The sequence below is a fragment of the Lissotriton vulgaris genome, chromosome 5, assembly GCF_964263255.1.
Source record: "Lissotriton vulgaris chromosome 5, aLisVul1.2, whole genome shotgun sequence".
NCBI lineage: Eukaryota > Metazoa > Chordata > Amphibia > Caudata > Salamandridae > Lissotriton > Lissotriton vulgaris.
In genome coordinates, this window is record NC_141693.1 from 1,543,403,418 (window position 1) to 1,543,418,679 (window position 15,262).

General features: G+C 43.9%; 1 protein-coding gene across 3 annotated transcripts in view; it reads right to left on the minus strand.

The window, feature by feature from the left end:
- LOC147712984 (uncharacterized) overlaps positions 1-15,262 on the minus strand; it is a 373,114-nt gene that overhangs the window by 130,556 nt on the left and 227,296 nt on the right. The gene's annotated exons all lie outside the window — the stretch shown is intronic.

The window sequence follows — 15,262 nt, forward strand, 5'->3', positions numbered from 1 at the left end:
CCTCAGGACCACACAGGGACCAACACAGTGTTTACCACTCCTAACGTTCCTAAATTGGAAATAAACAATAATGAAGTATAGAAAAATAAAGATAATTTCACCCACACTATGAGCAGATCTCATTTTGGTGTTTCTAGACCTTAATATCCTAGCATAACAAGGTACTTTAGCAACAACTACTCATTTCAAACCAACAGCAAGGAACTGCCTTCTCCAGTTTGACAGTTTCCATCCCCGTCACCTCAAACAAAATATACCCTTTGGACAATTCCTCTGATTAAGAAGGAACTGTTCCAATAAACAAGATTATAAAAGCCAGGAGGCCAAGGACCTCAGTGCTAAACTAGAACAACGCAATTACCCAAAACAACTGGTAGCCAAGGCATGCATGAGGGCCTCTAACAACAACAGAGAAGTCCTTCTTGAACCAAAGGTTCCTAACGACTCAGAACTCAAGAGGCCCATCTGCATAACCACCTTCAATGTGGCCTCTGACAAAGTCACTAAAATAGTGAAGAAACACTGGAACACACTAAACAGCGGCGGTTTTAACATACCCACACCCATGTTCAGCCACAGATGTAGCATGAACTTAAAGAACCATTTGTTACACACACGTCCAAGCACGAGTAACACAAATGAAGGCAGTGTACGAAGACTCCAACCCCCTCCCTACAGGGCACTACCCCTGCAGTAATTGTAGTGTCTGCCACTTGACCACAGCGACCAAAATGGTCACCTTTAACAACAACTCCACTTGGGAACTACGCCATTTCTCCAACTGCAATACACCTGGAGTAGTTTACCTCATCTCATGTCCATGCAATCTCCACTATGTGGGTATGACCACTAGAAAAGTGAGTACCCGCGTAGTGGAACACAGGAGCACCATAACATGCAAGCGTACAACCACTAGGATGACTACACACTTTGTTGAGAATCAACACACACCCAAGAATTTAAGGTGGGTGGTGTTAGAACACATCAACAATAGAGACAACCTGGAGAAAAGACTGCATGAGAGAGAGCAGCGCTGGGAGTTTAATCTCTGAACGGATACCGAGGGCCTTAATGACGACATACCATGGGCTGCATTCAGTTGAATCACTAAACAACTATTAAATGCAGGGAAGACGATTTAATGAAGAAAATCCATAGTTTATTTGAGAAGATATACAGTTGAAGCACATCAGTTATCCAAGAAGGTCTGCAGCATAACCGTCAAGTATGGAACCTGGAACCCAGGATGTAAGATGCAGGCACGCATCATACATTCCAGGCATCAGATCCTTACTAAAATAATAGACATAGAAAACATTAAGGAAAAAGATAACAGAATGTAACACATCTTATCCCTAAAAAAAACACATTAATCCAAATATCTGCTAGGAACTTTCCTTTGTCTATTGCAATCTTTAACTCTAGAAGCAACAGATGAACCATCTGGAACCAAATTCTGAGGACATTTTGTAAAATCAATATTTGGTCCACATTGGCTATTTCCAGCAACAGAAATTGGAGAATTATGTACATTGCCAAAATCACTACATCTTGCCACTCTACGAACATTCCACACTCTACCATCCTGCGTGACCACACTACTTTTAAAAACTTTGACAACTTTGATGGGAGGGAAAAACTTAGAAAAACCTTTAACAAGAAAGCCAGGTTTTTTAATTTGCACCCATTCTCCCACCACAAAATCAATAACCTTGGTCTTCATCTTGGAATCAAACAAAGTTTTCATTTTCAGTTGTTTGCCTTCAACACGTTTGGCCACACACGCAAGATCCACAACAGAATTATTTCCTTTGTCAAGTTTTCTAATCCACCATGGACAAATATCAGATGACGGCTCTCTTCCCTTAAGAAGCTTGAAAGGACTGACACCAGTAACAGAGTGAGGTGTAATGCGGTATTGAGGTTCCGTGACGATTTGAACCCGTGTTTTCAATGTTGTCGGAAATACATAATATTGGTATCAGCGAACCGCAAATGATCCATTTAGCATATCCTGGTGTTTTCGCTACGATACGAGCAAGAGTACTCCTGTTATGAACACATTTCTGATCTACCCACGGCATCCATCTTAGATCATGGCAGCCATTTTGTGTTTCTTGCCCTCACATACGCAATAACCTCTGATCACTTCATTTCGATTAAGGACACGTAGCCTTAGCCGGAGATTCACCTCTTTCATGACACGTGCACCTTAAACCAGATCACGCTGTAGCTACATGACTCGACAAAGGCTGCCTCCTCTGCCCGAGGCCAGCCCAACTGAACTGGTTCTCGTGTCCATTGTCCCGATCATGATTAGGCGGCCGAAGCCGGTAGCCTTGCCCATTTACAACCCACAAACATCTCTTATCCCGCTTTCCTATCTTCCACACCTGGCTCCGTTCCTTTCTTTCTGAATCTTTATTAGGGGGAGGTAACGAAATTTACGATGAGGCGGTCCGGTTCCTGAATGCAATACTGACAAGGGATTGTGATGAACTAGTGGGAACCCCTCTTTGTAGATGTTTGGTATCAGATTTTATCGACGGTTCCTGTGTAACGCCAAATATTTATTGTTTAGGACCCAAGGGTTTTGGGGATGTACCAACATGTGAAGAATTCGCCTGAAGGCCAAAATTTAGTATATAAGGAGCAACCCTCTTTGTACAAATTGAACAGGCTCCTAGATACTGCCCATGCATAGTTTCTGTGACTTCTGTGTCCCTGCAGTAATAAACCTTTGGTCTTTGACGCCACCATCGAGAAGCCCGTGTTTCTGTTCATTTGCGCACCAAGGCAGGTGGAACTCCGGGGTCTTTGGGTGTTGTTCCCTGACACCTCTGGACGGAACCAAAAAGTCCAGAACTCCAATTGGCGCCCAACGTGGGGCGACGTCATTCGGTACCGGTCCAAAAGCCTGAAGAGTTCGAGAAGCTTCGTGTGAAGATTCCTGAGGGAGGCGCCCCACTTCATCGATCCCGGCATATCGCAAAAGTGGCCCGAAGTTCTCTTCCACGAGGGTTCCCGTTCGGACGGCTGCAGTGGGCCGTTGCCTTGACCGTCGCCCTGTCTTGGACCCGAGGTGCAGTCCTTAGTACGGCGAAACGTGACGGGTTTCTCCTTGGTGACGTCTTCAGTGCCTCAGTTAAGTATTTAGTGGTTGCTAGCTAGTTGGTTACTTCGTAAGGATTGTTAAAATCCTTTTTGGTTCTTGGTTTGGTTTGGTTTCGTAAGATTATCACTGGTTGTTCTGGTTAGGATAATCTATTTGGTTCAGTTTGGGTATCGATACATTAGTCCGTTTTGGTAGGCCTAAGTTCTTGGTTCAGGTGCACATATCTGTTTCTTGTTTTGTTTGTTTTGTGTTCCGGACTGAAAAATGGTAAGTCGAAGAAATTGTATGTTGTCGTGCTTTGGTTGTAACAATGACTCACGATTGGAGGACTCATGTCTGGTTCCTCCGATTGGGACTCCCCTATATGACTTGTACTGTAAACATGGTGTGGGTCCTATATCTTATAATGAGGTGTGGGTCCGCTACACTGAGAAAGATGGTGTCCTTAGTTGGCCACTGCATGGTAGTTTTGAACCCGAAATTCTTGACAATTTAGAAGCGAAATTGTTTAGGAAGAAAGCCCGGCCGGCAATGTTTGATTCTTTCCGTTACTGGCGAAAAGAATCCAAACAGAGAGAAATGAAAAGGTTAAAGAAAGAACAGAAAGAGCAAGAAGAGTTGACTCTGGAGCAAGCGACTAAACAGCTGCAAAACAACGAGTGTGAGAAGGCCGTAGAAGTGGCCATTAGAGAGCATAATTTAGCGATCGACAAGTGCTATCCTGCCTTGCCATCGAAAACAGCTAAGATACTAGAGGACCCCGAAAATGATCCTCTGTTGTCTTATCTATTACGGTCACCTCCACCGTATGCACAAGGTGCTACGGCTCCACCAGTACCGAATGTTCAATTACCGGTTGCTGGACAACCTGGTATTCCTGCTCTTGTCCCTCAGAATCAAGCTCCTGTACCTCCTGTGGTTAATGTGAATGTTCCTACGGCTCCTCCTCTTCCTGGGTTGCCGACTTCTATACCTGTATCGGTCTCGCTTACACCTACTATTCCACAAACTATTTTTCTCGATACTCCTACTGTTCCGCTATCTGTTCCTACCTCTACTGTGTTCTCTACTTCTGCGAGTGTATTAACTCCACTTTCTGTTCGTCGAAGAATCACTGATTCTGTTTCTAACATGCTGTCTCCTTTCTATAAAACTCTAATCAAGACTCCCACTTCTGACTCTGTTCAGAGACGTAGTCAGCACCCAAGCACTGAGGAACGGGGAATTTTAGATTCCACGGCTCTCAGATGGATTTCGAAGAGTAGAAGATATAGTACGAGAGATGTGCTAGATACATTTATGCAGTGGAAGGAACCAACGCAACGGTATGTCTTTGATGAGATGTGTTCGCTGTTACGTGAGGAGATAGAAGAAGATGATGTTGAATCGAATTTAGAAGACTTAATTAAGGTTCAGAAAGAGTTTGCTGCAGGTATGATAGTAGGTGAAAATATAGAAGAAGCGATGGAACTGATCTTAAGTTTTAGAAATGATCCATCTCTTCATTCACCAAGAGATTTAGAGAAAGGTAAGACGAAGCTAAGTCGCCAATATCCAATGAGGGAGGTTCCTCCAATTTGGCGCGAAGCTGTGCAAGCTGATAATGTTCGTGGTATTGTAGCTGCTCCGGCGCAATTCCAGAGAGTATGGATACACATCCCGTGGAAGCGAGCCGAAGTGCTAGCAGTGAAACAGGCCTTGCCAGATCCGCGTAAGAATCCTGCTGGATATTACAAGGAATTAGCACAGACAGTTGAGGCTTGTATAATGAACTTAGCGGACATTGATATGTTATTTGGCAATGTAGTTCCGCAACCAGTGTGGGCTAAAATTCGTAGAGAGGATCATCAAGTTGCCTTAGGTGGTGATTGGGCAGCTATCACTGCAGCGGATGGTCAGCAAACGGGTGGTGCAAAACCCGAACCCCTAATTGCTAATCTTCCAGGTAGGATAATAGACTTAATGAAGACTCTGATGCCCGCATTGCGTGTTAATTGGGACAAGTTATCCGCATGCAGGCAGAAGAAAGACGAAAGTGTCTCCGACTTTTTCACGAGGTTCGAAGAGACTTTTGTAGATCATAGTGGTCAGGATATGAGCACCGAAGGAGGACAGAGACTGTTTGTCGATAAATTCGTGCATAATTTGTTACCTGAGTTATGCAATAAATTAAAGGATTCAGAGAGTGCGTGGGCTGTTTCTACAACTGCGCAAATACTTGCAACTGCACAATATTACGAAAATAGGGATAAAGAGGAAAAAGAAAAATCAGACAAGAAAACGAAAGATTTAAAAACTAAAGTTCTTTTGCAACAGGCGTATCCGCCTCGCATGAATCAGACTAATACGCAACAGGGTTCGTATCAAAGGACAGACTATGTTTCACCGAGACCTCAATATCAGTGGAACCAGTGCGCGTACTGTAAGAAAGAGGGTCACTATAAGAATGAATGTCCGATCTTAGCGCAAAATAATGCAGCAGCAGCTCAGAGAGGTCGTGGTGGTTTTGTGCAGAATTCTAGAGGTCGAGGGCGAGGTGCTATGCCTCCACAGACGAATGATCGTCCTTCCAATCACTTTGATCAAAGAAATGGACAGTCAGCCCAGCAAAATAGATCTCAACAATATCTTGTTGAAGACTATTGTGAAGCGGATGAGGGATTTCAGCAAAATGGGTACTAGGACAGCCATGGACAGAGAGAGGGAGTAGTATCAGTTCCAGTGGATCAGAGTGGGCCTTATGTCGCAGTAGCAACATCAGGTGTAGTCGAACCGTTTCTGTTGGATACTGGTGCCGCAAAAAGTTCTATCATTCATGCGAAACTCCCTGGCGCACCTTTGTCTGGCTCAACAAATGTTTCTGTAGGTTTTTCAGGCGCCCCTGTTTACAACCCCATATCTGGTCCTTTGTCTATTTCTGTTGGACCGTGTCAACTAAAAGCACCTCTGATTTTGACGACAGGTTGTAATGAAAATCTGCTTGGTTTAGACTTGTTAAAACGACTGTATGCGACATTGTACTGTTCTCCGGAAGGGGTACAGCTTACATTGGGTAAAAGAATCACCTCTCCGATGTACTTGTCCATGGATGCACTCCCGCCAGAGCTGCGTTCACTCCCTGATTCTCTTTGGGCCACTGGTCCTAATGATGTAGGCCTTTTAGAAATACCACCATATGTAGTAACTTTGAAAGCAAATGTGAAGTTTCCAAGAATTCCTCAATACAAAATATCTAGTGAAGGTGAGCGTGCACTTTTACTGATTGTGCAAGATTTGATTAAGAAAGGTGTAGTTGAAGAAACTAGAGGAAATGTTTGTAATAGTCCTGTATTACCGATTTTGAAACGAACTGATCCTACAAAGCCTCCAGTGTATAGGTTTGTTATCGACCTCAGAGAAGTCAATAAGACTGTGGTCCCGCAGTTTCCTGTGGTTCCAGACATTACTGCCTTGTTAACATTGATTCCTGCTACAGCTACTTGGTTCTCAGTTATCGACTTGAAGAATGCCTTTTTCAGCATTCCGATAGCCGAGGAAAGCAGAGATATTTTCGGCTTCTGTCTAGGAGGTCGCAGTTTCAGATTTAAACGCGCTCCACAGGGCTACTGTGAGAGCCCATCTATTTACAGTCAAGCATTAAAAAGTCAGTTAGATTCCTTTGTCCTTCCTCCAGGTTCTGCTCTAGTGCAGTATGTAGATGATCTTCTAGTGGCTGCCGATGACAAGGAAACTTGCAAAGCAGCTACGATCTCGTTATTACATCACTTGTCCAATTTGAATCACAAGGTGTCACCTTCAAAAATGCAATACTGCTGCCAAGAAGTGACCTACCTAGGTCATCTCTTGTCAAAGGAGGGAAGGAAGTTGACCCCAGAGAGAATAAAAGCAATTACGCAGATGAGTGTTCCACGCACACAGAGAGAAGTACGTGCCTTTTTAGGTATTACCTCTTACTGTAGGCAGTGGATCCCAAATTTTTCTCTTTTAGCGAAACCATTGGTAGCTTTGACTGGGAAAAATGTTCCGAGTCCGGTGCCATGGTCTGATGAATGTCAGGAGAGCTTTTCTGAGTTACGAAATGCACTGTGTTCAGCTCCTGTATTGGGTACACCCGATTACAGTAAGCCATTCACGCTCTACGTTCACGAGAGAGAAGGTTGCGCGTTGAGTGTTCTGACACAGAAGTTTGGTGATAAACAACGCCCCTGTGCGTATTTCTCATCAACATTGGATCCGGTAGCTAGAGCGTTACCTAGTTGTTTGAGAGCTACAGCGGCAGCTGCAGCTTCCATTCGACAATCTGCTGGTTTGGTGATGAACAATATGCTAGTGGTCATGGTTCCTCATGCGGTGGATACACTCATGAACCGAACCAAGACACAACACCTTACCAGTGCAAGACTATCTGGTTACGAGCTGACATTACTAGCGAGTCATATTCAGATCAAAAGATGTAATGTATTGAATCCAGCAACGCTGTTGCCGGCTAACCAAGAGTCGAGTGATTCCGAGCCACATGATTGTTGTTTTAGAACGGAGGAAGAGACAAAAGGACGTATTGACTTAAAGGACACTCCATTACCAGATCCAGATGGCACGCTGTATGTGGATGGGTCATGTTTTAAATTGGAGAATGGTGATGTGACTGCTGCTTACGCAGTAACGACTTTGAAGACGATTGTGGAGACTGCAAGAGTGAGTCAGAATTCTGCCCAAGCTGCAGAATTAATAGCTCTAACAAGAGCGTGTGTTTTAGCTAAGGGAAAGAGAGTGAATGTTTTTACAGATAGTCAGTACGCATTTGGCGTGGCCCATAGTTTTGGCCGTTTGTGGAGAGAAAGAGGTTTCATTACGTCCCATGGGACTAAGATTCAACATGGTCAGCTAGTTAACGATCTGTTGGAATCTCTAACCTTGCCGACTGAAGTTGCGATTGTGAAGTGTAGTGCTCATAAAGCAATCACGGATGATGTTGGTCGTGGGAATGCTTTTGCTGATGAGACCGCTAAACAGACAGCTAGAGACATGATGAGCAGAATGTATGTTGCTACGTCTGCAAGATGGATTGCTGAGTCTGGAATGTGTGAGGATACAATGGAAAGTGTGAAAGAGATTCAGAAAGAGGCAACTGAGGAGGAAAAACGTGTATGGAGAGAAAGTACGGGCAAGTTGGATCCGAATGGGTGTTGGATTGATTTGAACAGCAGCGTTGGATGTTGCCTGATGCGTATGTGCTTGCAGTGGTGACGATGGCGCATGGAGTAGCGCATATAAGTTCTAAAGGAATCTGTAAGATGTTGGCTCCAGTCTGGAAGAATGATGGGATCAGTAAGTGTGCAGAGAGAGTGGTGAAAAATTGTATGATATGCCTGATGTATAGGGAACTCCAACTCCTGCTGGTCACTTCGCTCCTCCTTCCTGCCCCTTCGAAGTGATTCAGTTAGACTTCATTCACATGGATCGCTGTAATAATTTGAAATATGTCCTGGTGGTAGTCTGTGCTTTTTCCAGGTGGATCGAAGCATACCCACTAAAGGACAACACTGCCCTATCAACTGCCAAAATTCTTCTCAAAGAATATTTCCCTAGATTTGGTATGCCACGGATTGTATGGTCAGATAACGGAAGTGAGTTTATAGGGAAAGTTATGCAGAGTGTGTGTGCCGGCCTAGGTCTGAAACAAAAGTTCCACAGTGCGAACCATCCCCAGTCTGCTGGTTTAGTGGAGGGTTACAATGGCACCCTCAAACTGAAACTAGCTAAAATACAAGCATCCACAGGTTTACCGTGGCCAGACGCACTTCCTTTGGCTTTGTTATCAACGAGAGCAACCGTACATTCTAGAGTGGGGCTTAGCCCATATGAGATAGTCTTTGGCCGCCCGGCAAATATTTGGGGTGTGCCGAGACCTAAAGAGTTTTGTTCTCTAGAATATCCTATGTTGATAGACTACCTTTACGACTTGACTGCTAAATTGAGTCTTATTCACCAACAGGTTTTCGATGCTTTACCAAAGCCTCCGGAGAGTCCAGGGCATCAGCTGAAACCCGGCGATCAAGTGGTAATAAGGAATTTCGCGAGGACGAAGAATCTTCAGCCCAGATACATCGGCCCCTTCCAGGTCCTGCTTGCAACGAGAACAGCAGTTCGTGTAGTTGGTCGCAAGCATTGGGTGCACGCATCCCATGTTAAGCGTGTACCTTTGCCACTTCCTTACGACGACTGGGTGAAGAAGGGAATTGGTGCCTCCGAGTTTGAACGCACACCAAAGTTCATCCCTTTCAGCGATGCCGAATTGATTACTGACACTCCGAAATCTGACTCTCCTCCTGAAAAGACTCCTTTGAACTCTGAACATTTGTCCCCTGCATCAGAAGAAACTCTGTCATCTGCGAACTTGAACACTGCAACAGCTACCAGTGATACGCTATTTGCCGATCAAACAGTACCTGCTAAGCAAAAATATAATTTACGACCCCGTAAAATGGACAAATAAAGCAGGCAACTGCCCATTGTGATATTTTGAAATATTGAACTTTTGCCTTCAGCCAGGAAGTTTGCTATTGTTTTATTGTTTTTAAAATTGCCTTGCCGTCTGGGTAGCCGTAGGGTCGTGGCTGTGTGCCTAGTTGAGTCTGCGGGGGTCTGACACAAGGTCGATCTTTCTGTTGGTTCTGGGAACTCCCAGGGCCGATAGAGGCATTTTCATCTACGTACACATCATCAGTGGTCGCGAGCGGATTGTAGAAGATGGAGCTTCCTGCGCTGCAACGAGAAAATGTGATTTATGTTCGCAGAAACAGACTTTACAGAATCCTTCACACCAAATGCTTTTTGATGCAATGTGCCATTACATTTTTAATTGTTTTGATAACATTGGTGGGTGGAATCGTTTTCGGTATAAATTTGATTTTTGTGCCAGTAACTACAGTACCTCCCCTTAATCCTGCTACTTCTACTGTTTCCTCTATACACTCTTTTCACTCGTTTCCTGAACATGAACAAGCCCGACGTTCAGAATTCATTAACAACACTTTTGTACAGCTCTTGCACCAACACCAACTGGTAGTTAACACTACAGACTGCTGGGTGTGTGGCTTGATACCCCACACTATGGATAAAGGCATTCCCTATCTGGTTTTGCCTTTCAGCTACAATGGATCATTTCAGGCCCTTCAAACCATCTTTGCTTATGCCCTTGAAACCTATCCTCCGCGTCCACCACGTTCCACTAAATATAACTCTGCCAACAAAGCCTTAGTCCAGGGAATTATTGACATGATCAAGGACGTCAATAATACTCCATCATACCCTAGAGACGAATTGCAAGTATATTTAAGTTGGAATTCTTCAGAGTATCGCCTTAGTTTGGGAGAAAGCAAGCGTAAAAGCTCAACTCCAGTCTGGGTCGTACCTCACCGAGGTCAGGTCTGTTTGCAAGGTAATGGGAGAAATCCGAGAGCTCAGCTAGGGAGGAGTGAGTGCGTAGAGACTTATGTGTTTCCGGCTAACTCTTCCCCTGCCTTCCTTACTGCTAGGGGTACCTACTTCATCTGTCGAGACCGAGCATATACATGGTTACCTGCTGACTTTTCAGGGTCATGTTATATTGCTCGATTGTTGCCTCCAACATACACTGCTTCGTCTGACTACCACAGGACCAGAGTAGCGAGAGGTGTCTTCAGCAAGGAAGATACCGCAGGTCAGGAAGCTGGAGATTTCTTCAAAGGCTTCCTTCCGTTCTGGGGGCCTATGGCCAATCGTAGAAACATACGTCAGCTAACACGGGTAGTTGAATCTACTATTACCGAAACTGCTGGTGCCCTTAGCAATTTGACAGCTGAGCTTCAGGCGGATAGACTCATGACGTTGCAGAACCGTATGGTTCTAGATGTTATACATGCAGATCGAGGTGGGGTATGCAGAATGATCCAATCGAGCTGCTGTGTCTTTATTCCCAATAATGCTCCAACAGTTTATGAGGCGATCTCTGAGCTACACAAGATATCAGACTCTATACACGTAGACAAGGGAAACTGGTCCTTCATGGAGTGGTTTTGGACTCTGATCTCAGCGTGGGGATGGAAGGTTCTAATGGTCATTGGTGTCATCTTAGTATTCATCTTCTCATGCTGCCTGATTATCCAGTGTGGTCCAGCCCTGTGTAGTCTTTGTGCTGCAACCTGTTTTAGGAAACCACCTGCGTTTGGAGAAAAGGCACGAGAAAGGATGATGATACAACAACATGTCACTGACCTGATGAGCATAGAATTAGATTCTGACATAGATTGAGTAATTGCCTATGTAAGGGCAAAAGGAGGGTCTGAGGTTCCGTGACGATTTGAACCCGTGTTTTCAATGTTGTCGGAAATACATAATATTGGTATCAGCGAACCGCAAATGATCCATTTAGCATATCCTGGTGTTTTCGCTACGATACGAGCAAGAGTACTCCTGTTATGAACACATTTCTGATCTACCCGCGGCATCCATCTTAGATCATGGCAGCCATTTTGTGTTTCTTGCCCTCACATACGCAATAACCTCTGATCACTTCATTTCGATTAAGGACACGTAGCCTTAGCCGGAGATTCACCTCTTTCATGACACGTGCACCTTAAACCAGATCACGCTGTAGCTACATGACTCGACAAAGGCTGCCTCCTCTGCCCGAGGCCAGCCCAACTGAACTGGTTCTCGTGTCCATTGTCCCGATCATGATTAGGCGGCCGAAGCCGGTAGCCTTGCCCATTTACAACCCACAAACATCTCTTATCCCGCTTTCCTATCTTCCACACCTGGCTCCGTTCCTTTCTTTCTGAATCTTTATTAGGGGGAGGTAACGAAATTTACGATGAGGCGGTCCGGTTCCTGAATGCAATACTGACAAGGGATTGTGATGAACTAGTGGGAACCCCTCTTTGTAGATGTTTGGTATCAGATTTTATCGACGGTTCCTGTGTAACGCCAAATATTTATTGTTTAGGACCCAAGGGTTTTGGGGATGTACCAACATGTGAAGAATTCGCCTGAAGGCCAAAATTTAGTATATAAGGAGCAACCCTCTTTGTACAAATTGAACAGGCTCCTAGATACTGCCCATGCGTAGTTTCTGTGACTTCTGTGTCCCTGCAGTAATAAACCTTTGGTCTTTGACGCCACCATCGAGAAGCCCGTGTTTCTGTTCATTTGCGCACCAAGGCAGGTGGAACTCCGGGGTCTTTGGGTGTTGTTCCCTGACACCTCTGGACGGAACCAAAAAGTCCAGAACTCCAGTATGTCCATAACCTCTTCCTCACCACATCCAACCACCCATCATCAGAAGCACGCACACCACTAATACAATCCTTAAGAACACGATTAAAACGTTCGACTTGGCCATTTTCCCTGGGTCATACAAGGACGTAGTATAATGTTTGACACCACAACTGCTAAGAAACCTTTCAACATCAGCAGAAATAAGTTGAGCACCATTATCCGTAACACAGGTCTCTGGAAAACCTTCCCTCGCAAAAACTTCCTTTAGGAAAAGAATAACAGACTGAGAAGAAGCAGTGCTAACAAATTTCACTTCAGGCCACTTTGAGTGGTAATCCACTAGAACTAAAGCATAACGAGCATTGTAAGGTAACTGTTTGAAAGGGCCAGAAATGTCAAATGCCACCTTCTGCCAAGGAAAATTGGGCCAACTCACAGGCTTGAGAGGAGCAGAAGCCAAATGAAGCATTTTATCACTACTAATGCAGTGCGAACAATCCCTTACTAGCCTATCCACCATCTTATCAACACCAGGCCACCAGAAGTTTTCTCTGATAAGACGTTTCATAGAAGACATGCCAATGTGACCCTGATGAGAGAGAAGCAAGATCCTCTTCTGCAAAGACTGAGGAGGGATTAACTTGCCAGCCTTTAACAACAGACCACTAAACTCTTCCATCTCAGATGAAACTTGACAATATGAAGCCAAATCAGCTGAGATACCCCTATTGGCTGGCCAACCTTTCCTTACAAAATCAAGAACCTGTTGACAAACAACATCCTTATTTAATTCAACAAACCATTCTTCTTCACCTAAAGTAAGAAATTCCTCAGAAACACAATCACCAATAGAAGCCACAACATCCACCTCATCATCCACACTAGGAACATTCTCACAAGGAAATCTCGATAGAAAATCAGCTGTGACATTACTCTTACCAGGAACGTAAACAATCTCAAAGTCATACTCCTGAAGACGTGAAGACAAATGAGCTATACGCGCTGTTGAATTCCATCCACCACCAGGAGACAAAATCCCAACCAATGGTTTATGATCTGTTCTTAGCACAAACCGATTACCCCACACATAATTTCTGAAATGCTCAACAGCCCAAATACAGGCAAGAAGCTCCTTTTCAATAACAGAGTATCTTCCTTCCGTAGACGACAAAGTCCTAGAAGCAAATGCAACACACCATTCATCCTTACCAGATGACTGACTCAAAACACCACCAATGCCATACAAACTAGCATCAACAGTAATAATGCACTTCTTATTAACACAGTTAGATTTTAAGGTCGGTGCACTAACAATTTCCTCTTTAATTCGCTTAAAGGCCTGTTCCTGTTTTTCCGTCCAAATGAACTCAACAGAATTCCGTGTTAACTCCCTAAGAGGCTCCATCTTACTAGCAAAGTTTTGAATAAACTTGCTGTAGTAGTCACACAATCCCGCAAACGAGAGTAGTTTTTCCTAATTATCGGGAGCAGGAGCTTTCACAATTGCATCCACAAGATTCTTTTTCGGCACAACACCCTCTCCTGAAAGAGAATGTCCTAAATACTCCACTGTTTTGCAAAAGAACTTGCACTTACTGGCTTTAATAGTCAAACATACTTCTCCAACCTGGAACAAACCTCATTCAGATGAACATCATGCTCTGACATATTTTTAGAAAAAACAAGTATGTCATCCTGGAAACACTTAACAAAAACACCTAGATCCTTAAATATGTGGTACATTGCCCTTTGAAAGACCGAAGCGGCCGAAGCCAAACCAAATGGCATTCTCTTAAACTGAAACAACCCATGAGGGGTGATAAAAGCAGTGAATTGCTTTGAGTCTTCCGTGAGTTCGATCTGATGATATGCAGACCTGAGATCTAACATAGAAAATACACACGCCCCATCCAACATACACAACATTTCATCGATGTTAGGTAACGGGTGACAATCTGTGACCAAACACTTGTTCAGGGCTCTCAGGTCCACACACAACCTAATAGTTTTATCAGGTTTAATCGCCAAAACAATGGGCGAAACCCACTCCGAAGACTCTACTTCCTCAATGATACCATCCTTCACCATTGTATCCAACATACTCCTAAGTTCCTCCCTAACACTAATGGGAACGCCCCTTAACCTTTGTTTAACTGGGACCGTATTAGGTTTGACCTTAATCCTATGAGTAAAACCATTCAGTTTTCCTAGTTTGTCAGAAAAAACTTTTGGGAAAGACTCTGAAATCCCCTTGGACATGGATAAAATATCACACTCCCCATCTGATACAGCAAGAACAGACACAGGATCTTTTAACCTGGGATTCAACGTAACTCCCAACTTCGCCTGATCCCTCCATCCTAAGACATTCACACCTTTCCATGCAACATACATTTTGATAATTGCAGAATTATTTTTAATAGTAATGGGAACCTCCTTAAAACCTATAAAATTGATTTCTGATTTATCAAAATTATAGGCAATGATATCTGGTTTGCACAAAGAATTGATACCCACTAAGTCTCCAAATGATTCCAAACAATAATCACGTGTGGTTATAGTCCACGGAGAACAAGAGTCCACCATGAGCTCTAGAACTTTACCCAAAATGTTTACCAAACTTTTTGGAGACGATAAATTATCAGTTTGTGCCATATCAAATGGAGTTTGTACAGAGACAACAATCCCAGATTCTTTAAGACCAACATCATCATCCTTCCCTTCTTCAGCAACATAAGATACATTCCCACTAGATCGTTTAGAACTAGAAAAAGAAGGCTTTTTATAATCATTAAAAGGTTTGGCAGGAGTTTTGCACATTTTTTAAAAATGCCCTGAACGACCGCATTTATTACATTGTCTGTTGATAGCAGGACACTGTGGGAAGGA